Source organism: Lissotriton helveticus, chromosome 4_1 (assembly GCF_964261635.1).
Source record: "Lissotriton helveticus chromosome 4_1, aLisHel1.1, whole genome shotgun sequence".
Taxonomy (NCBI): domain Eukaryota; kingdom Metazoa; phylum Chordata; class Amphibia; order Caudata; family Salamandridae; genus Lissotriton; species Lissotriton helveticus.
Genome location: NC_136063.1, coordinates 2,027,055,510 through 2,027,083,268, shown reverse-complemented (window position 1 = coordinate 2,027,083,268; position 27,759 = coordinate 2,027,055,510). Strand labels below are relative to the sequence as shown.

The window sequence follows — 27,759 nt, the reverse complement described above, 5'->3', positions numbered from 1 at the left end:
AGAGAGGTAGTCCTCAGTTCCGACTTGTGCCTTTGGCCTATCTGGTGTCAATCTGTTCAGTAGTTTTTGAGAAAATTGCGGTTAAAGTCATTTATATATCTATGGGCGTGGAGGATCATCGGAGTGTGCGAGGATTGGCCTCGTAGGATAAGCGCACCATTCCAATCATGCAATGAATTCTAATTGGCTTTCAAACGGTTGTAAACATTCAAAACCAGGAACTGTTGGCAGCCATTTTGTGCCTCGGTAGAAGAGAGGGTGAATAAGTCTGAAATATGTTTGCAAAACGTGAACAGGGGCAGGTTAGACACACCCTGACCCCCTAGGCCTGCTCAAGGGGTGACGTAGGAACCCGTAGGGCAAAAAAAGTAAGAACATTACGTACGATTTGTGCATTTGTTCGCTGAAAAAAACGAAGCATGTATTTTTGAGATGTATATCAAGCTTATGTGTATAGATGTTAGGTGGTTCTGGAAAGAGCCCTTGTGTTTATTGAGAGATTTTAGTAATTACATTTTAGTACCGATACAGAGTCTAAAGTTCATGAGGAAGATTTGGTTTCCTTTGTCTGTAAAATGTACACTATCTCTTTAATAGATGCCATGCATATTGAAACGCAGATTGTTGTGGTATATGGACAATATTCTATAGTCTCGTAGAAAAGGAGAAAGATTTATAATAATAATATGTCCACTTATAAAGCGCCGTGGTTACACTAATGCCAGTGTGTCCCCGCGCTGCAGTAAAATCAGCCATTGACCTCGACCTAGACCGAGACTAACACAACCTAAGGAAAAATAAGTGTTTTCAGTTTTCTACTAAAGCACCTCTCTTGGCTCTCCATCCGGAGCTCCACCGGGAGGGCATTCCACTGTTTGACTGCCAACAGTCTGAACGACCGTCCACCCATCCTGGCCCTTTTTATCGCTGGTACACATACCAAACCGCCCCCCCCGCCCCGATCTCAGCTGACGTGAAGGAATATATGGGGACACGAGTTCTGCTAGGTATGCCGGGGCCCTACCCTGCAGAATTCGGTGGCAAACGCACAGCGCTTTAAAGGCAACTCTTTCTTTAATTGGGAGCCAGTGAAGCGTCGCCCGAGCTGCCCTGGCAGATGATCTTTTCGGGCATCTCAGAATGAGACGGGCGGCAGCATTCTGCACTCCCTGTAGGTGCTGCACGCATCTCGAAGGTGCCCCTAGATACAAGATGTTGCCATAATCCAGGCGGGATGTTACCAGCGCGTGCACCAGTGTCTTTCTGGCTGCCATGGGCTAAAGATCCAGGGTTTTATGCAGGACCTTCAGAATTCCAAAGCATGAGCCTGCCACCCGCCTGGTTTGATAGTCAAAAGACAGGCCAGGATCTAACCATAATCCTAGGTTTTTTGCCCGTGCACATGGTGTAGGTGTCGCCCCCAGCTCCTGAGGCCATCATGCCGATGACCACACAGTCGGGCCCTCCCCACCACCAGTACCTCCGTCTTGTCGTCGTTCAGCCTCAGGCAGTTATCTGCCATCCAGGCAGCAAGTTCTTGCATACATGTTTTGAAGCTGAGGGCGGCGGACTCCGGCATCTGTGTTAGGGCAACCACCAGCTGCGTATCATCCGCATAAGATATGACCCTGACCCCAAACCTCTCTGCAATCTCTGCCACAGGGGCAACATAGATATTAAACAGGGTAGGGCTCAGGGTCGATCTCTGCGGCACTCCTTGGCTCGGCTTGATGACCCGGGAGTAATGTTCACCATGTCTCACATGGAAGCATCGCCCTGACAGAAAAGATTTTAGCCAACCCAAGGCCCTGCCCGACACCCTGCCCCTCCACAAGCATTGCACCAGGGTGTGGTGGGCTACAGTGTCAAAGGCGGCACTCTAATCTAGCAAGATTAAGGCCGCCGTTTGACCTGCATCCACCAGTTGTCGGATGGACTCCGTGGCAAAGAGCAGAGCCGATTCAGTCGAGTATCTGGCACGGAAGCCAGACTAGGTCGCATGCAAAAGCTCTTGTTCCTCAATGTGGGTCGTTAGTTGTATAAGGACCACTTTTTCTGCCACCTTCGCAAAGTAAGGTAAAAGCGAGATAGGGCGCAAGTTGTCTAAGCGCTCTAGCCCCAAATTTGGTTTCTTCGGGAGTGGCAGGACCACAGCTTCCTTCCAACAGTCAGGGACACAGCATGTGTCAAAAGAGGTCGTCACTAGGTGCCTTATAAAAGGCTCAAGGCAGTCCAAGCTCCCCTTTAATCTTATAGGGGGAGCCGGATCCTTAAGGGGGCCGGACTTGATACTGCTACAGATTTTAATCAGTTGTTCCTGGGAGGGTATCAAGAATTCCTTCAGCCCCTTTCCTTCCACCACCGGTTCTCCCCCTTCCGTTCCTGTCTCACCACTCCTAGCCCCTTCTGGAAAGGTGGAATAGATTTTTTCCACCTTTCCGGAGAAGAACTCCGCTATCTGGTTGCAGAGTCCCTCTGAGCCCTCAACTGGTGCTGCTAAGCAGGTGGTGGAGGTCAGCTCCTTGTAAACCTTAAAGAGTTCCCGGGTGGAGCTACCGGCTGAGTCAATTCTCTCTAGCAGATGGTCCGCCTTAGCCTTTCTAATCAGTTTGTGATAGCTTCTGAGTTCCTTTCTATAAAGCTCCTTCCCCTGCTCTGAATAATCTGTCCTCCACATCCTTTCCCGCCGTTTACAATCATCTTTGGCTGCTCCTAAATTATCTGAGTACCACGGGGCAGATTTCTGGGTACGGAACTGTTTTTTCTTGGCCCATGGGGCCGTACAGTCTAGAGCCTCCGTGATGCGGCAGTCTAAATTTTTACATGCTGATTCCGCATCCCTGCCCCCAGGCGGGCTGCCCTTCCCCAGGGCCTTGTTAAAAAGTTCTTGCGAGAAGCCCCTCCACCTCCTACAGACTGCTGTCTTACTGCCCGGTACCACCCTCCTGGTCACCGGGCGCCTGATTGTAAATGGTACCCGGTGATGATCCGTCCAGATAACAGGGAGCGGAGTCCGAACCAAAATATCCTCCCAGTTAGCAAACAGAGGGTCCAAAAGGTGTCCCTTTATGTGGGTCGGAGCCATGGATCTAAGTCCTAATTGGAGAGTGGTCATTTCCTGACAGAAATCCCTAGCTGTAGGGCATTTATTCACATGTTTATTCACTTATCTGCGCAGATCAGGTGTTCTAGTCTTCCCCTATCTCGACGACTGGTTGTTGAAGGGGGGCTCGCCCCAGACAGTCGTCTCCCACCTGCAGACTACGGTCGATGTCTTGCACCTGCTGGGGTTGTCCATCAACGTGCGGAAGTCGCACCTGTGTCCCTCTCAGAAGCCCCTATTCATCGGTGCGGTTCTGGACAGCGTGTTCGGGATATTTAGGCTTTGATTCTAATCATTCAGCTTTTATCCCGGGTCTCGGTCAGGTTGATGCTGCGGCTCCTGGGCCTGAAGGCCTCCCGTATCCTAGTGCTGCATCACACAAGGTGGCATGTGAATAAATATAAACATAGGCCACGCAGTTTGCCTCCCGTAATACACAAATTTCAGGGGTGGTGGTTCCCGGGGCTTGAGGGGGGTCGTTGAAGCGCACATACTTGAAGTGGTGCAAGGGGGTTGTAAACCTGGTACACAGTGTTTTGTTTTACTTTGCTTTCCTTTCTGTGATGTAGAAGATCCTGGGTAAATATAACGGTTTTTGTACAGCCAGTAACTATTAACCCTACCCCCAAACGACTTTCTGCATGTTACCATAGTAACAGTTCATGGAACACTTACGTGAGCACAGAGGTTAAAAGTTCACCACACTATGTTGCTAATGAGTTAGCCTCAGAATTATATTTCAAATGATAAATATCATTTCTATTGATGACTGCTACCCCCACAAAAAAAAGACGTATGTACTTTATTGTCAGGAATGCAAGAAATATAGTTACAGTAGCATAAGTATTCCGTATTTGAGTAGCAGTGTTTGCATATTTATGAATAAACGAAAAAGTATACCGTATTATAACATATAGCATTTGTTACCTTGATTATGGCATGTGGCAGTCAGGAGCAACCACTACATATAGAGTTCGTTTCACCTCAATTCCACACCTTTATGGTGACGGAGGAGTAAAGTATTTCTAGACGTATATTTCCGTCCCTAACAAGTTCAACTTGTAGAAAACAACAAAAACCATAAAACCCAACTAAGGTCATCACTTTACGATGGGGCATATATTCTCACAGTCAGCGGTTGGCCGTTACATACCTTCTGCACTGTAACCCAGGTACAATTGCAACCCCGTTCCAGCCCTGCACATCTCAGTTTACAGTTTATGTACCTGTACCGTCTATTCTTCGTCCTCCTCTGACTCCGAATCCTCACCTTCCGGCAAGGGTGCACACGGTTCTCCCCTATATTTGTTCCACGGTAGCCACACCTTATTCCATTTACGGGGGCAGGCCCGTAGCACATAGACATGCTCTTTCTTTCACCATTAGCAGGTCCATATATCTGATCCAACCAGCCACCGTAGGTAGTTCCGGGGCACCCCACTTTTGTGCGATATCACGTTTTGCCACAGTCACAGCCAATGTAACCCACAGCTGTCCATACCTGTCCAGGTCATTAGGGTCCCAAATGTATGTACTTTTTTTTATTAACTTTTATTACAACAATAACTGGAACTATAACAAAAAGATAACAATACAATAAATAACTATAACTATAACTAACAAAACAATATAATAAACACCATATAATATTGAGTCCAAAAGAAGTATTGTAGTTAATCTGCAAAACAAAAAAGAAAATTAGTGTTTACAATTAGATTAATGTGACTAAATGAGGTCAAACATTACAAGTCAAAGTAACATTTGACGATATATATATATATATATTTTTAATGTTTCCAGTGTGCCTGAAACGCTTCCACTGGCATTGTACATACAGTCTTTGGTCCACCCTTCTTATCAATTTTTGCAGTTTACGATATAACGTCGTACCCCTGTTATTCATCTCCTACTTTCTCCTTTCAACTTCTTTTGTAAAGATATAACAACAATAAAGGGAACATTTTCTGCATAGTTTTAATAAAGCATTTGCCACAATGCATAGTTACACCGTATTTATTGAATGTTTTGAAATTAGTTTTCACAAGTCTTAAAAAAGGTGAATGCAAGAAAAGCTACTTGCCGCATATGCAAGACTGCTTTCAAGAGGAGACCCCAATAAAGAGGACTGGTGTGGAACTGCAAGTATGCGGAAGCACTTGCAGACTAAGAATCCGGTCAACTTTGCAAGGGAAGAGTTAAGGAGATTGAGAGAGGCTCCTCCTGCTTCATGAGGAGGCCCAAGTACCAGTGGAGCAACACCGTCAACCTCTACTACAGAGCCTAATATTCATCCCCAATTTGGAACCCTTTGAGAAAAAAAGAAAGAAGATTGGGAGCTCTGTATGCCATCCTAAAACCTAATCATCCATTAGTTATACAGAGATCCACCCTGTATCAGACTCATTCGTAGAAGTGTGAATTTGAGATTATCTGCCACCGAAAACCCCTCAACTACTTATATCCGGTACTTTTTAACTTGGTCCAGTTGTCGTAATGTAAGCATTTACCTTAACGTTGTCTGTTAAAAATGTGTGAATGTGCATGGCTTCGGACAACTAGTAAATGCCATATTTGAGACATCGGTGTAATCAGCTGGAATAGGAGGATATAATTTTCTTCAACCTCAGCAACAAACATTCTGCAAACTGAAAAAAGAGTTAAAAATGTATATGTTGTACATATGTCCAAGATTAATTTAAATGTACATCAAAACATTTGTTCTCAATAGGATTGGGGATGAAAAGTAATCATCGAAGGTTATATTTGGACAGCAAAATAGGAAATAGTATTGCATTATACAAATGTTAGGCCGAGATTGGTCACTCACTTCATTCACAAACTCCTGGGCTTGATCTGATAGAACCCTTTTTGGACTTCCATGATCTAGAAATTTAGAAATAAACATCAAGGAAAATTGAAAGACATGTCTTCAAATAAAAAAATTCAAAACAACATTTTCACTTTGTATCTCAAGTGCAGGCTGAATTAGATCGATGTGACTAAATGAGGTGAAATATTACATTCAGACATGAGACAGAATTAGGTGAGAGATCAAGTTAGTATGCAGGCCAATATTCTTTAGGGCTTATTTACAAGAGTCTTGCACCAGTTTTATGTTACTTTTCTCATGTTGAAAGTGGCGCAAGGGGCTTGTAAATGAGGTATTTTATTTCTAATGTATTTAATCGGAGGCGTATATCTAGGCCGCTCTGCTTACCTTGTGTAAACACTGTGGACAACAGAGTTCACAACTTTAATTCAGCTTTGGTTGGTGATGGTAGAGTGGACAGAGCGTCCATAACTTTAAAAGAGAAAGAGAAACGATGTGAGAGAGAGAACATTAGTGCATCATAACAGCAATGGTAAAAATTGTAAACTTTATTTTTTACATATTTCCAGGGTTTTACCGATCGAGTACATAGGACAGTCACAACTGTTCAAAACAATTTGTAATGGCAAGATAACAAACATAATTTTAAATTCACAAACATAAGGGAAATATCTTACTATACTATGTTCAAAATTTAAACTTTGCCTTTTTATAAAAAACATTCAAAGACAAAAGAAAGTACCAAGTAATCCGAAATTTATGACACCACTAGGGTATTATACATTTTCTATCATGAAATGTTAAAGTCAAACCTGATAACTCCATTAGATCCATTGCAATTTTCGGCTGATAACATATGGAGAGCGGTCAGTGGATCTGTTGTGTCGAGTGGTTGACCACCACGTGGTAGAGTGTATGGGCAGGCTAGCTTGTGGCGACCAGTACGTCTCATGGTTGAGATATCTGTATAATGAGATAGAACAAGGGGCAAATGAAGGTTAAGGTTATTAAAAAACATGGAGAGTGTGCTAAAATACAACATTGAGCAATCAATTACATGTGCAGAGCATGGGGAGGAAGCAGCGCGTGACTCACTACTTAAAAAATGATATGCGGCATGATTAATTGATTTGCCCAGAAACATCGCCTACCAAGGCAAAATATTTAAGTTATAAGAGCTGGAAACCGTGCTAAAATACACTTTTGCCGAAAACATTACTTTTGCAATGCATTGGACAAGTGACGCACTACTTACACGACAAAAACGACATCGCATTCACTTAAACAGCACGTAGCACACTGCTGCAGAAGCGGCCACGTGGTGTTTGGCAAATTAAAGAAACGCACCAGGATTAAGTGATTTGCACAGAAACAAAAGTTACGAAGTCAACTTTAATGATATAAAAAAGCAGGAAAGCGTGCTTAAAAACAACATTGTGAAGTCGAACATAAATTTGCATTTACGCGGCATTTAAAGATTGTTCAGATTCAATCATTTACTCTTAAAAAAAAAAAGTGCTCACCTACGAAGAAGTGGATACGAACACTTTCAATGGCTGTGACTGCGAAATAGAAAAACTTCAAGAAGGTTGGCAGCTTATAAATGCTTTGCAGAAGGATGATTGGATCAGCATGATGTCACTGGATGTGAGAGCTCTGATTGGACATGTAATTGAGCATGCGCAAATAAAATGAAATACGTTAGGGGTACATAGCCAGACGGTGGGACGTAATGTGCGCATGCGTAACATTAACATGCATGCGCTACCACAAACATGCATGCACAAAGTGAAGGCAACTCCTACGGGGTACATGCATAGATTGAGTTTGGATGTCCCGTGGTCTTGATGTAGCTTCAGGAGGGGGGCTTTGCAGCCCTCCTCCATAAAATAATAATATATAATTAGCCATGCCCCGGGGGCTGGAGACCATGTCATGAATGATGTAATTTGTGACATCATCAGCAGTGGATTGCGGGTGCGCGAGTTATAGTTAGTACAACTAACTATAAAGGGGGAATTTCAATGGTTTTATACGAGTGAAATGTGTAGCTAACTATAACACCCCTAAAACCTATGGTTTTTTCAGTGAATTTCTAAGGTTTTTAAATGCTAATTCCTAACTATAACTTATCTGAAACCTATGGTTTTTTCAGTGAATATATATATATATATATATATATATATATGTCCAATTCTCCCAAACACCAGCCAGTTGCACTCGTGAGCGGGTGCACACAAAACGGGGGTGTGCCCGTTACAAAATCTCAGCTCCACACATCCACGGACTGTACATCCAAAGGAAAGCAGCACACGCAGGGGGTAGTTCCACCGCAAGTTTATTATTTAGAGGAACTAAACAGCAACACGTGTGCTGCTTTCCTTTGGATGTACAGTCCGTGGATGTGTGGAGCTGAGATATATATATATGTATATATATATATTCCACTGGTATTTTCAGTCACAGCCGCCGCTCTCATCACAGCGGGTGCCTCAGCTCGCGAGGACGAAAGTGCCCCAACACTGCAATGCCCAAAAGAAAAACGCTGAGCACTCCAGGCGTTAAAAATTGATTAGTCACTTTATTCGTTAAGCAACCATTGATGCAAAAAACTGACAAACGTGTTTCTGTCCCCTGACCTTCATCAATGACAGTGAATTTCCGTAGTAGAGAGTGAGTAGTAGAGAGTGAGTAGTAGAGAGCGAGTAGTAGAGTGAATAGTAGAGAGTGAGTAGTAGAGAGAGTAGTAGCGATTGAGTAGTAGAATAGTAGGGAGTAGTAGAGAGCGAGTTGTAGAGAGTAGTTGCGAGTGAGTAGTAGAGAGTAGTAGAGAAGTAGAGTGAGTAGTAGAGAAGTAGAGAGAGTAGTAGAGCGTAGTAGAGAGTGAGTAGAAGAGTAGTCAGTGTCAGTCAATCAGTGTCAGTCAGTCGGTGTCAGTCAATCAGTGTCAATCTGTCAGTCAGTCAGTCAATCATTGTCAGTCAATCATTGTCAGTCAGTCAGTGTCAGTCAGTCAGTGTCAGTCAGTCAGTGTCAGTCAATCAGTGTCAGTCAATCAGTGTCAGTCAATCAGTGTCAGTCAATCAGTGTCAGTCAGTCAGTGTCAGTCAGTCAGTGTCAGTCAGTCAGTGTCAGTCAATCCATGTCAGTTAGTGTAAATCAATCCGTGTCAGTCAGTCAGTGTCCGCTAGAGCAGCTCTGCTGACCTGGTTCTCTGGCTCTAAAGCAGTTCTGCTGACATGGTTATCTGGCTCTTGAGCAGCTCTGCTGACCTGGTTCTCTCCTTCTAGAGCAGCTCTGCTGACCTGGTTCTCTCCCTCTAAAGCAGCTCTACTGACCTGGTTTCTCTGGCTCTAGAGCAGCTCGGATTTTTTTTTAACAACTCTTTATTCACAGCTTAGCACATCAGAAGAAACATTTACATTTGACCACGTTATTACATCAGCCATTTTTTCAATATTCTTCCCCTAATCTAATCTTCCTACCCCTACAGGGGAATCTCCGGGGCATATACATTATCTTTGAAGGACAATAGCATGATACACCTTCACGTCTCTTATTATATATTAACTGTATATCCGCCCTCTTGTTCACTAATATTGTAGGAATACACAGAATAACTTACCCAACTTCTCACCCTTCACCCCCACCCGTCTCCTGGTGGGCACTGGATCCCTTTCTAGCTGGCTCCGATCAGCTCTATCTCTTATGAACCTTATCATGTGCTAACACTTAGTATGTCGTGCGGTTACTCGGGAACTACCAGACCCTAACAGCTTAACCTCCCCTCTGTTTACTGCCCCTGTATTCCATGCTCGGATGCTGGGACTAGGTCTATTTCTTCCAGCGTCAGTAGCATAACCTCCCAATGCTGTGATATGGGATATTTCCTGTTGACCCAGCGCCTCCTCCCGTCGAAGAGCCAATTCCTCTGCTCGTCCCCAATTCACCACCTCCGCCTGCCACAGGGGGGTCCCCGGCGGTCTGGGAGATTTCCACCTCTCGTTAGTGCTCTGACTGCCATTAGGAGTGCCAGATCAAGTAGTTTCAGTCGGGCTTTCAATGACTTAGATCGCCTACGAAACCCCAGTAGACAGGGCAATGTTTCTTCTGACACGGGCAAATGCGTAACCGTCCGTAGTGTCCGGCACACCTCTGACCAATACCCTTGTATTCGTGTACAGGACCAGACCATATGGAGGAACCCAGCCTCGTCTACTCCGCATCGTGGGCAACAGTGGGGGGGAATTCGGAAACATTTTATGTAGTCGTTTGGGGGTCAGATATGCTCTATGCAGGACCATCACCTGTATAAATCGGAACTTAACGTTTCGTGAAACCCGCCTAAGGTGCTCCAGGATCAGCTGCCACTCTTACTCTGTCAGTATTGTGTCTGTGTCTTGGGCCCTGGTATCCTTAAGTGTCGTGATGGAGACTGCAGCATGCGTCCTAATCCCCGTATAGAGCCTGCGGACCAAATGTCCCCCTTCTCCCATGTAGTACAATAAGTGAACTAGTTCATGCTGTGCAGGTTGGAGTCGTTGCGGCGCCCAAATGGATCTGATGTAGTGCGTTACAGTGGCATGCAACAGGTAGAGTCTTGGGGGGCGCCCGTGATCTGCAAGAAGGTATCGTGAACAAGTAGGCCATTATCACCAAAAAAGGCACCTATCTCTGTTATCCCGGCTGTTTCCCAGGGGCGCAGTAAGGGATTTCCGCCAACACGTCAAAGCCGTGCGCAGAAGCGGATGGCATTCTGTGGGGATTCGGCTTCTCGGGAGCAGGAGGGCATGTAATTCTCCCCGGCTTAGCCTCTCTGGTGTGTAGTCGATTTCGTGGAGTTTCCGACCTGCCGTCCAGTATGACAACCAATGGAGCTGGCTGGCATAATAATAAAGCAGCTCTGCTGACTTGGTTCTCTGGGTCTAGAGCAGCTCTGCTGACCCGGTTCTCAGGCTCTAAAGCAGCTCTGCTGGCCTGGTTCTCTGGCTCTAAAGCAGCTCTACTGACCTGGTTCTCACCCTCTAAAGCAGCTCTGCTGACCTCGTTCTCTCCCTCTAAAGCAGCTCTGCTGACCTGGTTTCTCGTGCCTCTAAAGCAGCTCTGCTGGCCTGGTTCTCTGGCTCTAGAGCAGCTCTGCTGACCTGGTTCTCTGGCTGTACAACAGCTCTGCTGACCTGGTTCTCTGGCTCTAAATCAGTTCTGCTGACCTGGTTCTCTGGCTCTAGAGCAGCCCTGCTGACCTGGTCCATTGGCTCTAAAGCAGCTCTTCTGACCTGGTTCTATGGCCCTAAAGCAGCTCTGCTGGCCTGGTCGTCTGGCGGCTCTGGAGCAGCTCTGCTGACCTGGTTCTCTCCCTCTAAAGCAGCTCTGCTGACCTGGTTTCTCTGGCTCCACAGCAGCTCTGCTGGCCTGGTTCTCCGCCTCTAGAGGTGCTCTGCTGACCCGGGTCTCTGGCTCTAGAGCAGCTCTTCTGACCTGGTTCTCTGACTCTACCACGGCTCTGCTGAACTGGTTCTCTGGCTCTAAAGCAGCTCTGCTGACCTGGTTCTTTGGCTCTAAAGCAGCTCTGCTGGCCTGGTTCTCTGGCTCTAAAGCAGCTCTGCTGACTTGGTTCTCTCCCTCTAAAGTAGCTCTGCTGACCTGGTTTCTCATGTCTCTACAGCATCTCTGCTGACCTGGTTCTCTGGCTCTAGACCAGCACTGCTGACCTAGTTCTTAGGCTCTAGAGCAGCTCTGCTGACCTGGTTCTCTCCCTCTAGAGCAGCTCTGCTGACCTGATTCTCTCGCTCTACAACAGCTCTGTTGACCTGGTTCTCTGGCCCTAAAGCAGTTCTGCTGACCTTGTTCTCTGGCTCTAGAGCAGCTCTGCTGACCTGGTCCATTGGCTCTAAAGCAGCTCTGCTGACCTGGTTCTCTCCCTCTAAAGCAGCTCTGCTGACCTGGTTCTCTCCCTCTAAAGCAGCTCTGCTGACCTGGTTCTCTCGCTCTACAGCAGCTCTACTGGCCTGGTTTCTCTGGCTCTACAGCAGCTCTGCTGATCTGCATCTCTGGCTCTAGAGCAGCTCTGCAGACCTGGTTCTTAGGCTCTAGAGCAGCTCTGCTGACCTGGTTCTCTCCCTCTTAAGAAGCTCTACTGACCTGGTTTCTCTGGCTCTACAGCAGCTCTGCTGACCTGGTTCTCTGGCTCTAGAGCAGCTCTGCAGACCTGGTTCTTAGGCTCTAGAGCAGCTCTGCTGACCTGGTTCTCTGGCTCTAAAGCAGCTCTGCTGACCTGGTTCTATGGCTCTAAAGCAGCTCTGCAGATCTGATTCTCTGGCTCTAGAGCAGCTCTGCGGGCCTGGTTCTCAGGCTCTAAAGCAGCTCTGCTGACCTGGTTCTCTCCCTCTAAATCAGCTCTGCTGAACTGGTTCTCTGCCTCTAGAGCAGGTCTGCTGACCTGGTTGTCTGGCTCTAAAGCAGCTCTGCTGACCTGGTTCTCTCCCATCCTGACAGAAGCATGTCCTTATCTAATCACTCTGCTGAAACATAAGCGCTTATAAACTTATCCTGCTGTCAACTACAAGCTCTCTAGGAACATAGTCACCGTCTATGCACTTGCAGAATGACTCCGGCATTGAGACAAGCAGTGGTACAGTCAAATGTGCACAATCTATGCGGTCCCGTAACCCCTGGCAGACTACTGAGTCTGTCCTGCAAAAGTCCAGGTAATAGTCATGCTTGTCTGGAATCACTCTGTGAGTCTGTGTCCACACCTACAATCCTCCTGACAGAAGCATGTCCTTATCTAATCTCTCTTCTGAAACATAAGTGCTTATAAACGTATCTTGGTGTCAACTACTAGCACTCTAGGAACCCAGTCACTGTATATGCAGTTGCAGAATTACTAAGGCATTGAGACAAGCAGTGGTACAGTCAAATGTGCACAATCTATGCGGTCCCGTAACCCCTGGCAGACTACTGAGTCTGTCCTGCAAAAGTCCAGGTAATAGTCATGCTTGTCTGGAATCACACTGTGAGTCTGTGTCCACTCCTACAATCATCCTGACAGAAACATGTCCTTATCTAATCACTCTGCTGAAACATAAGCGCTTATAAACTTATCCTGCTGTCAACTACTAGCACTCTAGGAACCCAGTCACTGTCTATGCACTTGCAGGTTGACTCAGGCATTGAGACAAGCAGTGGTACAGTCGAATGTGCGCAATATATGCAGTCCCTTAACTCCTTGCAGACTACTGAGTCAGTCCTGCAAAAATCAATGTAATATTCATGCTTGTCTGGAATCACACTGTGAGTCTGTGTCCACTCCTACAATCATCCTGATAGAAGCATGTCCTTATCTAATCACTCTGCTGAAACATAAGCGCTTATAAATGTATCCTGCTGTCAACTATTAGCACTCTAGGAACCCAGTCACTGTCTATGCACTTGCAGAATCACTCAGGCATTGAGACAATACGTAAGCACTTATAAATTACCTGAGCACTCTGTTTGCAGCACTGTCATCATTCTAGTTACTAGTGAGGTTCTTATAGAATGACCTAGGCACCAACACAAGTACACATACAATATTCTGTGCACAATCCCTACAAACCTCTAAGCAGATACATACTATTGGTACACTCCACTAAATACTGAAGTAGTACTCATGCAGCCTAGGATACCTCCTGTCAGTCTCATGCAGTTTGTCAATCAGCCATCCAGCACTATGTTCTTATTGTATCACTCTGCCAATAACTAAGCACTAATGGTGCAGATTTACAAGCCCCCTGCGCCACCAGTACATCACTTTTTGTAATGTAGTGATGCGCTGGGGACTCCTCCATATTTACAGGGAGAGGAAAAGCCACCCTGCGTGGCTTTTCCGCTCCTTGAAAATAGGACCCATTCAAACGCAGAACTTTGCGTTGAAGGGGCGTTCCATGGGTGTTGCTGTGTCAGTACCCACACAACACCCATGGAATAACACATCTCAAGACTTCCGAGAAAGTGTAAATCTGTAGATACGTGTGAATGATGATCCACCCTAGAGGTGGTGTAGCGAGACACGTTTTTCCTCTTTCAATGCATGCTGCATTCCACGGCACACATTGAAGGAGGAACATGCCTTTAGTGATTGTTTTTGTGCAGGAAGTAGTCCCTTCCTGCACAAAAACAATCTCCCCACGACACAGATATCCTTGCGCCATGGTGCAGGAGTGCCTGAGTCACTGCATGGCTGCAGGTTGTGTACTAGTGCAGAGGGAGCACAGAATTGCGACATATTAATGTCTTCAGAAGTGCTGCAGCCCGGTGCAGCTAAAGGGCTTGCAGTGTCACGCTGCAGCACTTCCTCATAGATCTGCCCCTATAAATTCACCAAACAGTACTAATGCATTATTTCAGTCAATCATGCCCTACACATATATTCAACCAAACTTTCAGACATTACCATGCAATTCTAGTTCTTTTTTTAAACCAGATAAGGTAGTTCTGAACCTTTTTTTCTTCTGTTTTTTGTTTTCAATTTTTTTTGTAGTTTTTTAACAATTTTGTAATTTTTTTGTGGTTTTAAAAATTGAACAAAAAAGGAACTAAGTAAACAGTTAGCTTTTGAAATTCAATATCATTCCCCCCAACAAAAAAAAATTGCATTTGTAGTTCCGGTGAGCTGCACAAATAGCATCCACTGACTGTTCACCATAACAGATGATGGTTTTGCACTTAGTGCAGTGCTGCTGCTGGAAAGCAAATTCTGGGCGAATGTCTACTGGTGGTGCTGAAGTGGACGCTCCGGAGGTGCTAGCAATGCCTAGTGGTGGGTTTTTTTCTGCACGCCTCATTTCTTCTCGTGCCAGATTCTTCTGGTGAATGGTCCGCAGATGTTTATACATACTCGCTGTTCCACAGGAGTATTCCTTGTCACTGCCTCGAGACAGGACCAAGTCACACAGCAAGCATGTGACTTCTCTTGCGTTTACCTTTTTTCCCCCGTCAGGAAAGGTAAAAAATGTCCATACCACTGATTCAGGCCTATGCTTGGGTGGATCTTCTTCCAAGATATCTTCATCTGAAGAATGATGAGGAGCTTGCAAACCAGATGCCATTTCTCCAATGCATTTTTTTTTTAAAACACCCAAAAAATTCCAAAACCAGCTCTGGAAGAAGAAGAGAATTCTCTCACCAACTGCTCCAAACAGAATAATTAAAATGGGTGGGGTCCTTCAATAGTTACAGTGGGAAATGTTATGAACCAATCAAATCTCTTTTTTTGAAGTAACATGCATGCCCCAGCACGTATATGACGTCACGTGGGGCCCGCCACCGCACAAGCGTCGCGTACCGTAATACGCATGTGTCGCGAATGCGAGGGAGCAGGAGTCGCGGACCTGTTGCGCACACCACGTAACATTCTACGTATATGACGTAACTGAAAAAAAGCCACGCACTCGTCACTCACCATACGCGGATCCTTCACGACTTTTCCAAAATGTCAGCTAGAATACGCAGACCCACTGCGGTTGGTATGGTTTGGGTGCACAACTCCCCCCAAAATTTTGAAAAGAAAATCATATAAATATATTAAAATACAAAAAAACAAAATTTCAGTTTTACATTTATTTTGATTTTTTTGCAATTTTAAGAAAAATATATGTTTAATAAATAAAATATTTATAAATAAACAGTTAAAAAAACTGTAGAAATTCAGTACAAAAAAATTGCTATAACTACTATTGCACTTAAAAATTTGCATTTAAAAAACCTTGAACCTGAAATTCACTGAAAAAACCATAGGTTTCGGAGACGTTATAGTGGGGACACACTAATAACTGTATTCAGGTGCCGTGAGGGGAACGGCCATCACTCACCACTTGTTCTCGGAGCCGTGAGGGGAACGACCAGCTTCCCGCATCTCTCCATCAAGCCGTGAGGGGTTGGGCCATCAAATTAACTACAACACCCAGCGGCCCCTGTCCATCGGGCCCAGGGTGACTTCGCGACAGCGGATCCTCAAAAGCCGTGCCGGACCAATGCAGCGCGGGACACGGGCGGGCAAAACCCGCCCAAGGGCAGGCCAGTCCGTGCCCGTCAGAGGCCGGATAAGGCTGGGCTGGGCCATCCGTCTAACTTTTTAGCACCGGGATCAGCAAACCAGGTACTGTGGCTGTGTCCCCTGATCGTTATGTCATAGACATTGGAATTTTCTGTATACTGACACACATTGAACCATTCAACCCAATTATAGCTCGCACCTCAAATGACTCTATGCTGATAACAAATTTGGATTATTCATTTTGCATGTACTTTTTTTCCCTGTTTGCTCGAGTTCTTGCACATACCCTCTACTATTTTAACTTTAATTTTTAAATGAGAGAAAGCAAATTATATTGGTGGTCACCTGCATTGGCTCTGTAATATTGTGTCTGTAAAATCAGGCACTTTAAGTGCACTGGTCCCAGATAGTGCCCCCGATAAGAGGTTTCTCGAACAGGTATCCCAGTGGTTGTGTATACCCACAGAGCCTCGCAGTGGAGATTTGTAATATCAAGCATCTGTGTCCACCCCAAATTTAGAGCCTCTTAATCAACGCTAGAGTCTAACCTAGAGATACTGTAGAATGGGGAGACGAACCTGCGTTGAAAAGAAACAGGCCCCGGCCGTGCCCAAACCCAATACCAAATCAACCTCTATTGATAGGATGTTGGAAAAGGCTTTAGGAGCTGTGGACACCGAAATAGAGCGGACAGAGAGACGACTGTCCTTGTCTCCAAACTTAGAAATCGCAAAGACCGACCCTAGCACCTCAATAACTGATTCTCCCAGTGACCAAACTTCAATAAGTGAAGTAGGTAACCCCGAGCAATCTAGGACTGTCACATCTAACCAATCGGGCAAAAAAGGGAAACCCTAACCCAAAGTGAGACCGGGGGTAAGAAGGAAGAAGCCCGCAGGAGCGGTTTCGGACAATGGGAAATCTGGGAATGGTGATCCAGAAGACAGCACAGAAACCACAAACGATCAGCCAGTGTGGGTCACAAAGCTAGTGGTGGATTTGCAGATCCAAATGAGGGATATAGTCAAGGATGAACTCAGACCATTACAAGAGAGGGTTGGCAGGTTGACTGTACTTTTTATTGACTGGACAAGCACTAGGGGGGTAACTCACTGTAACGCTGATCCTGAAAGTAGAACACGAGACCAGTGCACTGCAAGTATTGCATTGGCTAGGCAGGCGACACAAGGATTTACATGGAGATTGCATAGTAATTAATTATAGAAACCCGTTGATGGCCCAAAGAATTTTAGCTATAGAGGATGGGAGAAAATCGGGTACTACCCAAGTCCTTCCACTGGGTTATTGTTATCCCCCTAACAGGCCTCACCATGATATAAGGCACTATGAGCGTGGTTGGAGAAATGACTCCAATAACTGGGAGCTACCTCTCCTGGATCAGCTCTGGCAAAGGCAATTTATTTTTAATATTCCCACAGCAAATAGGTACAGCAGCCTAGAAGGAGTAGATTGACTCAAGGATCAGGCTCCTAATATCAAAGACCCATTATGGCCGCTCCCAATTGCAATCAAGACTTGGGCTTTTGATACAGGACCTTGCACGCCGCGTGGGGAAGGTAAAGCTTGTGGGAGCATGAGCGGATCCCCTGGCACTGCCCACGATGGCCTTGATATGGTACTGAGGGATAATCTAAAACTCTCACTAACCAGAGGGTCCGATCTGAAAGATGACAGTGTACAGAGAAAGGCCTCACTGCAATTACCCCCTCTAGTGGCCAACAAATCGACTTGCCCCAATCGCCCAAAGCCAAGGGTCCTATCGTGGAACATCGCGGGTCTGAAGTTAGATGACCCAAACTGGGGCCTCTTTATTAACCAACACAAGATCTGCATGTTCCAGGAGAAGTGGGCCAGAGGGGACATTTCTAAATTCTGTTTAGCCACCTTTAGTATTCCTGCAACATCAGGGGGGAAAAGGGAGACCATCAGGAGGCCTTAGTACATGGGTGGGAGTTCACTTAGGCTGTACGGCCAAGCAGATGGACACAGCATCCAATGATATTCTTTGTGTTATGCTGTATTTTCCTTTAAAGATTTCTGTAGCCCTCTTAAATGTGTACTCCAGACCAACCATCCAGGGTAAGGAGTCTAAAATGCTGGAAGAACTAACTACTTTTTTTACCCACCATTGCAGATAAACATATGGTGATCCTAGGAGAGGATTTCAATTGTCAGTTTGAGCCACTAGAGGGAATGCTCCAGGATAGCCTGTATGATGAGGATACATTTTGGGCAATCCCAGAGACTAGGTGTCCACCAGTTAAAAATGGTGCCCCCTGGTGATCCAGTTGAACTGCCTTGTTCAGAAACACTCCTTAAGAGCTTGCAATGGTAGATGATGTCACTGACCAGGTCATGAATGATGTAATATTTGACACCATCAGCAGTGCATTCCGGCCCAGCGAGTTATAGTTAGCACAACTAACTATAACTGAGGAATTTCTATGGTTTGTACAAGTGAAATGTCTAGCTAACTATAACACTCGTGAAACCTATGTTTTTTTCAGTGAATTTCAAAGGTTTTTTAAATGCTAATTCTGAACTCTAACGTCTCTGAAACTTATGTTTTTTCCAGTGAATGTATACATTTATATATATATATATATATTTTTTTTTTTTATTAATTTATTTTTTTCACTGAAAAAAATCATAGGTTTTAGGGACGTTATAGTTAGTTGGACATTTCACTCCTACAAAACCATAGAAATTCCACTGTTCTAGTTAGTTTAGCTAACTATAACTCACGCACCCTCAATGCACTGCTCATGACGTCACATATTACATAATTTATGACATGGTCAGTGACATCACTGATACCTCAAATGACATCACTGATGACATCATCCAGTGACTGTGTGTTTCTGTGAAGTTTAAATATGTTTTATATATATTCCAAGGTCTATTGAAGAATGAGTGGGTGTATAAGTGTCTGGATGGAGGATTTAGTAGGTTGCGTGACTCACTGTATAAGTGAGTGATAACATGTGTTTTACTGAATGCATGGGTTAGTGACTATACTGTGTGAATGTCTGTATCAGTCTGTGTTGTTGTGCAAGCTGCTGCATGGGTTGGCCAGTAGCTACATGAGTGTCTATGTAGGTTATTGATTGGGTGAGTATTTTTTTGGGGAGACTGATTGTGTGTGTGGGAGGTGTGTGACTGTGCATCACTGGGTGTATGGGTTCAAGAGTGCATGTGGAAACAGCTGTATGGGTGGGTGAGTGTGTGTATGGGTGTGTATGTGAGTGAATGGATGTCTCAGTGGCTCATGTGTGAGTAACTACATATGTTTTAAAGCAGTATATGTGAATGGTGGAGTATATAAATGACTATATGTGAGAGTGAGTGATTGCAAGAGTATCTGTATGGATTCGCGCTATAAAACTTTATAAGTAAATAAATAAAATGAGTGTGTTTCTATGAGTGATTGTTTAAGATCGTATGTATGTGTTAGCATTTGTATAAATACGTGTGGTGGTGTATGTAGGACTGTATAAGCAAGGAAATGGGTGTGTGATAGTTTCTTTGCATGACTGACCAGGTGTATGAGCAACTCTTTGGGGGAATGGCAGTGTGTGAGTGTCTATATGGGTGTATGAGTGGATATATCAGTGGCTGTATAGATAAATGACTGTGTGTATGAGTGACTGTATGGGTTAGTGGGTGGATGTGTGTGTGTGGACGTATGAATCACTGAGCAGGTATGTACTAATTGCTATTGGTCTATCTATGGTTTCGATAATGGTGGTCTGTATTTTACAGTGGGTGTATTAAAAGTTTTATTAGGGTATGAGGAGGTGCATCCGATCACGTGGATGATGTCATCAGTATGATGTCATCAGTGATGTAATTTGAGATATCAGTGATGTCATCAGTTATGTCATTAAGCAGGTCATGAGTGATGTAATATGTGATGTCATCAGCAGCGCATTGCGGGGACTACTAACTATAACGTCCGAATTTCTATGGTTTTGTACGAGTGAAATCTCGAACCAACTATAACTTCCCTGAAACCTATGGTTTTTTCAGTGAATTTCTATGGTTATTTAAATGCTAATTTCTAACTATAACGTCCCTGAAACCTATGGTTTTTAAGTGAATTTTAAAGGTTTTTTAAATGAAAATTTCTAACTATAACGTCCCTGAAACCTATGGTTTTTTCAGTGTGTAAATATATATTGTGATGTGATCAAGGGTAGTCCCTACCCGAAACGCGTCATGCCAGAAGGAGAATCAATGGGATAATAAATTGACCTGTGTACTGGATAAGCTGTGTGGCGGTCTTTGTGTCCTGCATGCCGTGCCTGGAGAAGCAGGAAAGAGATATATATATATATATATATATATATATATATATATATATATATATATATATATATATATATATATATATATATATATATTCACTGAAAAAACCATAGGTTATAGACCATATATAGTTAGGAATTAGCATTTAAAAAACCTTATTTTACTCACACAAAACCATTGAAATTCCATATATAGTTAGTTGCACTAACTATATATTGCGCACCCGCAATCCACTGCTGATCATGTCACATATTACATCATTCATGACATGGTCAGTGACATCACTGATGACATCACTGATGACATCTCAAATGACATCACTGATGACATCACTGATGACAACATCCAGTGACTATGTTTCTGTAAAGTTAAAATATGTCTTACATATTGAAGAATGAGTGGATGTATAAGTGTCTGGACGAAGGATTTAGTAGGTGCATGACTGAATGTATGAGTGAGTGATTAAATGTGTCTCACTGAGTGCATGGGTTAGTGACTAAACTGTCTTAATTTGTGCATCATTGTCTGTTGTTCTGTAAACTGCTGCATGTGTTGATCAGTAGCTATATGAGTAACTATATGGGTTATTGATTGATTGCCCAAGTATTTGCATGGGAGACTGAGTGTGTGTGTGGCTGGATGGGAGGTGTGTGACTCTGTACAGATCAATGTGTACTTGTATCAATGATTGTATAAGAGAGTAAGTATGTGTTAGTATATGGTTGAAAACGTAAGGTGCTCTATGTTTAACTGTATAGAGTAGAAAATGGAAGTGTGATTGATTCTTTACAGGACTGACTAGGTGTGTGAGTAACTCCATGGATGAGTGGCAGAGTGTGAGTGTCTGTATAGGTGTATGAGTGCATATGATTGTGTTGTAAACATGAGTGATTGTATGTATGAATGATTGTATGGGTGAATGAGTGAATGTGTGTGTAGACGTAGGAATCAGTGAGTACGTATGTAGTAACTAGTATTGGTGTGTCAATGGTTTCAAAAATTATACTCTGTTTTTAACACTGGGTGAAACAGAGGTTATATTAAAATGTGAAGAGATGCATTGTATTGTCACATGAATAATATCATCAGTGATGTGGTCATTGATGTCAAATGAGATGTCATCAGTGATGTCATCAGTGATGTCATTTGAGATGTCATCAGTGATGTCATCAGTGATGTCACTGACCATGTCATGAATGATGTAATATGTGACATGATCAGCAGTGGATTGCGGGTGCGCAATATATAGTTAGTGCAACTAACTATATATGGAATTTCAATGGTTTTGTGTGAGTAAAATAAGGTTTTTTAAATGCTAATTCCTAACTATATATGGTCTATAACCTATGGTTTTTTCAGTGAATTTTCAAGGTTTTGTAAATGCTAATTCCTAACTATATATGGTCTATAACCTATGGTTTTTTCAGTGAATTTCAATGGTTTTTTAATAGCAAATATCATAAGCTGTCGAATGTCAAGTACGTGGTAAGTGAAAACATTTTCGTGTTTATGCACACTGATCTGCTTTGAATGGTGCCCCCCCCCCTCATTTCTATTAGGAGTACTCTCTCTTTGCAGATAGTGAAAGGTAGTTAACGCAGGCCTTTGCCCCCGTTGTAATCCGTCGTGCCTGCTTCTCTCTCCATTTGATTGATTGTTATCCAAGTATTTACTGTTTTAGAATTAGTTCTCTTTGGTTCATTCTCTATTTACAAACAAACACAGAGTCGCAATACTCTGTTTAGTCTTTGCAGATAACGAAAAATCGTGTAAAAAAAAGAAAAGGAATCGAGCAAAATCAGTAGGCCACTAATGGGATCTCTTTTTGACCTCGCTAAAATAGAAACATTAGGAACAACCCCTCATGACAAATACAAAACTAGTGAGATGAACTGAACTCCACACAATGATGGCTGCAAAACAGCTCGGCTCCGCCACCCACCCCGCCCAAAATAACGATAAAGAGCGGCTGCCATGATTGGTTGCGGAATGGCCACGACGGAGCTACGAAATGATGCTGCTCTCATGCTAACCCCAGCTTCAGTCTGAAACATCCAGAAACACTGTAGACTACCAATTCGATCAGTTCCGGTAGCGCCCCAATGTAACCCGGTAGAGAAGAACTAGCCCTCCCCTCTTTGACTGATGGTTCTTGTTGCCTGTCCCTTCTGTTGTCATTTAACAGAACTATTTAGCCTGCTGAAAGGGGTTGTGTTCCGACCGCTGGTTGGTGGAGACATTTTGACTATATTCTGGACCTGCGTTGTCGCGTAATGCGTCATATGACGCGCCGCGTTAGCGCATCCGGAAGTCATCCGGGGCGCGCAGCGCGTAACGTAAGCATAACAAGTCATGTGACTTGTTAATAAAACTTTTCATTGGTTCATTTTACTTTTCTTATTGTAATGATGAAAGGCTTGGTCATATGACCTAAAAATTACGCTTTTCATTACTTCCGAACATTATTTTTTCTTAAATATATGTTATAATGTTCCAGACTAATGTACTTTCCCGGAAATTTTACAACTGTCCTGCAAGTAAAATATATTCTTTTTTCGAGAAAAAGAGCGTTTCTTCGTCCCATGATGGAGCCGTTGAGCAAAAGAGGGTCGACCTGCTGTCTTAGTCGCCGATACGCCTGAATATGAGATTCTTATCGATCACTTTATGTTGCAGGAATAGAAAACACAACAGCCCTTGACCATTTATCTTTACTGCGTTCCTTCGTATTATACCTTTTACCCTTCATGTAATTGGTCTGCTTTATTTCACTTGCCTTTTAATGATTCTAAAACAGTGACTATTATTACAAACTTTACCAATGTATATACTACTACCATGTTTTCTTTTAAAAACCTTTATTGTGAAAATTTCATTATACAAATACGAGCCTATAACCACGTGGGCCGGCCACGGAGCAAACTGTAATCGTATGTGATGAGTAGACATTTACACTGTAGAGGAACGTAACGGGCGGGCCATTAGGTTGCAAGAACTAAGGTGTCTAACAGTTACGGAATCGGTGGACGTACATTTTATAATTAAAATACGACAGGGCCAGTTACAATAAAATTATCTAGATATACATTTGCGGGCAAGTACCATGGGTGACGTTAATTCGAACTTTCAACAGTACAGTAATCAATAACACATCAGAACTTAATATCAATAGGGATGTCGAAATATTCAATCAATTCTCGTCCCCGCCCGCCATGTGCTTCAAAACTGCATACGTATCTCGTGATTTCAAGGTTCTGCAACCAGTACACAACAAGGAGTTACGAGTCCCATTTATTCCGGCGCCATTTTGGGCGAGGACGGGCAGGTCCAGGATATAGTCAAAATGTCTCTACCAACCATCGACTATGATGATGTTCATATGCTGTATTTATTAGAGTAACACTCATCTGTCCACATGAAATTAATTTGCCACAATCTAAACATGTCATTTTAATCTTTCCAAAGTTCTTCTAAAAATTTGGGACCGTTTCCCTTGCCTCTGAAGCTCTCAGTGCCACTTCTTTGATGAATGTACTAGCAGGTCAGGGGTTCTCCTCCAAATCTCTCTTTTATGCAGCACTATAATTAATTGGTGCCACCTCTACATATGACGATGCATGGTATAGTTACCACAACTATATTTTTTTTCGGTTCCTCTAGAGAGTTCATCGTGGCAGATGAAGCGTGTAACGTACCGGGCATTTACCTTTTTTTGCATGTACAGGAAAGGAAAAAAAAATCGAGCGTCCGAGTTCTAATGTGTCCCAGGGCCATTTTAGTGGAGGACATGATACAGCGATAATGCCCTGGATAAGGACACTTCCTTCGGGCACCCCACGCCGTCTTTCGGCGCAGCATTGTAGGATGGCCACACCAGTGCGGCAACTTGCTAGACACCACCTCGGTGCCATCCGGATCTCGGCGCCCCACTGCAGATGAACTGCCTCCACATGGAGAAGCGGGAGAGGCTCGTTTGCGCCGCCTCCCCCCCCCCCTTCGGGCACCCCACGCCGACTTTCGGCGCAGCATTGTAGGATGGCCACACCAGTGCGGCAACTTGCTGGACACCACCTCGGTGCCAACCGAATCTCAGCGCCTTGTGTTGTCTTCCATTCCGAAAATATTGTTGGCAGCATTTTGAAAGGAAAGACAAACAGCCGTTTGTGGCCCTCACTACACCGTTCTCCTAGTGAGTCTCACATTGTTACATTTAGGAAGAATGTTGAAGAGTAGTATGTTGAAAATCTGAAGCCATTGTTATACAAACTCTCAACCAGCCTTGGATGGAAAAATCCTGAAGAATGTACAAACTGAAAACCAGTTTTTCTCTGTATAGCATCAGCAGCAACGCTTGAGTCAGCTTTGTGTGAAGCCGCCATTTTGATTCAATCAATAGCGTCCCCCTGCACACATTCAGGGACCTGGTCGTGTCTTCAGGTCAAACGGATTGTGGGACAAGATGCACAAAGGAAAAGGAAAAAAGTTCCGCCGGACCCCGGGAGGTGGCCGCCTATGTCATGGGCGATCTTAGGCCACACCAGGGCAATAGTGAAGCTGCAGCAGGTGCAAATAAGCTTCAGACAGTGTTACAAGCGCTGCTCAGAACTCTCAACTATGACACCACCTCGGTGCCATCCGGATCTTGGCGCCTTGTGCTGGTTCCGGCCTATTCACACATCGTTCCGCTACTGACGCCACCTCACAGGCCAACGGGGCACCCCACGCCGACTTTCGGCGCAGCATTGTAGGATGGCCACACCAGTGCGGCAAATTGCTGGACACCACCTCGGTGCCATCCAGATCTCGGCGCGTTGTGCTGCCTTCGGCCTATTCGCCACAAGTGCGCACGCAACTCAGCTGCATAGCGAGTGAAACACCAAGGAGCGCCCCACTGCAGCCGAGGAACCTCCATCTTGGGGGCGACGCACAGCATCACATTGCTTTCCAATGCAGTCAGATCCTCAAACAGCCCCCACTGACTGACGCGAACTCACAGGCCAACGGGGCGCCCCACGCCGACTTTCGGCGCAGCATTGTAGGATGGCCACACCAGTGCGGCAAGTTGCTGGACACCACCTCGGTGCCATCCGGATCTTGGCGCGTTGTGCTGCCTTTGGCCCCATTCGCACATCAGTCCGCTACTGACGCCATCTCACAGGCTAATGGGGCGCCCCACGCCGACTTTCAGCATTGTAGGATGACCACACCAGTACAGCAACTTGCTAGACATCACCTCGGTGCCATCCGGATCTCGGCGCCCCACTGCAGATGAAGTGCCTCTCAACTATGAAACCACCACTGTGACATCCGGATCTTGGCGCGTTGTGCTGCCTTCGGCCTATTCGCACATCGGTCCGCTACTGACGCCATCTCACAGGCTAATGGGGCGACCCACGCCGAGTTTCAGCATTGTAGGATGACCACACCAGTGCAGCAACTTGCTAGACATCACCTCGGTGCCATCCGAATCTTGGCATCTCAACGCCTAGTGGTATCTTCCATACAGAAAATATTGTTACGCTACCTTTGGCCCCATTCGCACATCAGTCCGCAACTTAGACATCACCTCGGTGCCATCCGGATCTTGGCATCTCAGCGCCTTGTGGTGTCAGTCAGAAAATATTGTTGCGCTGCCTTTGGCCCCATTCGCACATCAGTCCGCTACTGACACCATCTCACAGGCCAACAGGGCGCCCCACGCCGACTTTCAGCATTGTAGGATGGCCACACCAGTGCGGCAACTTACTAGACACCACCTCGGTGCCATCCGGATCTTGGCGCGTTGTGCTGCCTTCGGCCTATTCGCACATCGGTCCGCTACTGACGCAAACTCACAGGCCAACGGGGCGCCCCACGCCGACTTTCAACATTGTAGGATGGCCACACCAGTGCTGCAACTTGCTGGACACCACCTCGGTGCCATCCGGATCTTGGCGCGCTGTGTTGCCTTCGGCCTATTCGCACATCGGTCCGCTACTGACGCCGCCTCACGTGCCAACGTATTTTCTCCGCATTTTATACCCTATGCCGCATAACAGGTCATGTGACTTGTTTATAAAACTTTTCATTGGTTCATTTTACTTTTGGTTTCCTAATGATGGAAGGCTTGATCATATGACCTAAAAACAACACTTTTCATTGGATGAAAACTTTTTTTTTTTCCAAACGATGAAAGCCCCACCTTGTTTCTGGATGTTTCAGACTGAAGCTGGCGTCAGCATGAGAGCACCACCATCTCGTAGCTCCGTCGTAGTCATTCCGCGAGCAATCATGGCAGCCGCTCCCCACCAGAAGCCTGCAGGAGTCGGGGCCCCCAAAACTTTTGATGAATTCTCAAGGCGGAGGGGACGCTTTCGAGAATGGGGTCCAAGACCTAGCAGACAAGCGTCCGATTTCCAAGGTGTCCCAGGGCCATTTCAGTGGACCAGGCCCAAAAAGGAAAGAGCCTGCCGCCATTTTGAGAGTCCTGTGACAGCCGCCTATCGCTGCACCGCAAGAGTGGGCGCAACTCAGCTGAATTGCGGCTTTTGACACAGTGGACCAAAAACGGACGGAATGGCAACTGAAACGGTAAAGGGGCGCCCCACTACAACAGATGACACTCCACCTGGAGAGGCCCGTTCACGCCGCCTCCCCCGGGGCGCCCCACGCCGTTATTCGGAGCAGCATTGTAGGATACCAAAACCAGTGCGGCAACTTACTGGACATCACCTTGGTGCCATCGTTCTGCTGCCTTGGAACTATTCGCACAACAGTTTGCTACTGAAGACCCACCCCCCGCGACGCCCCACGCCGTTATTTGCTGGGTGGCAACTTACTAGACATCACTTTCGTGTCATCTAGATTTCAGCGCGTTCTGCTGCCTTGGAACTATTCGCACAACAGTTTGCTACTGATGACCCGCCCCACGCCGGAAATCTGGACGTTGTGCTGCGTTGGGACTATTCGCACAGCCGACCGCTACTTCGTTGTTTTTCCCTAAAAATGTTTATATGTTATTACTATTTTTGTTTTCTTGTATATATTTATAAATTATTAAAGTTTTATAATCTTACTACTTTGTCGGAGTGCTATATATTTTTAATGTGACACATAATTGTAAAAACTTTGATGTACAAAGAGTCATCCCTGGAATCTTCCGCTTCACGCTCGGTCCCCTCCCCAATCACAATACAGGATGGTTTTCAGATAATAGCAACGCTTCTGCTGTGACGGATCTCATCGAGTGTGGGCCTTGATCTACTATAACTCCTTTGAAGAGGGGTGAATCTTTACAGCTGTGGCCATAAACTACATCTGCAGGGCTAGCTGATACCCTAGGACCAGCCTGGACAATCGGACACAGAGGAAAAGGAGTGTCAGAGGGTGCAGTAGTGAATAGGGCGAAAGGGAGGTGTCGGGCGGGCACAGGGTGTGATTCTCAGGAAAGAGCAGCGCAGATGGGGGGAGGTTTATTACCCA

General features: G+C 45.1%; 1 protein-coding gene and 1 long non-coding RNA gene across 2 annotated transcripts in view; one reads left to right on the top strand and one right to left on the bottom strand.

The window, feature by feature from the left end:
- The window catches only part of TBC1D8B (TBC1 domain family member 8B), a 1,086,956-nt gene that overhangs the window by 835,008 nt on the left and 224,189 nt on the right, over positions 1-27,759 (top strand). The gene's annotated exons all lie outside the window — the stretch shown is intronic.
- LOC144829476 (uncharacterized) lies at positions 4,661-6,380 on the bottom strand. Its single transcript, XR_013610678.1, has 4 exons — positions 6,321-6,380; positions 5,931-5,986; positions 5,611-5,748; positions 4,661-4,781 (listed from the first exon to the last, which is right to left on the bottom strand). It is a non-coding gene; the product is annotated as an uncharacterized LOC144829476 (long non-coding RNA).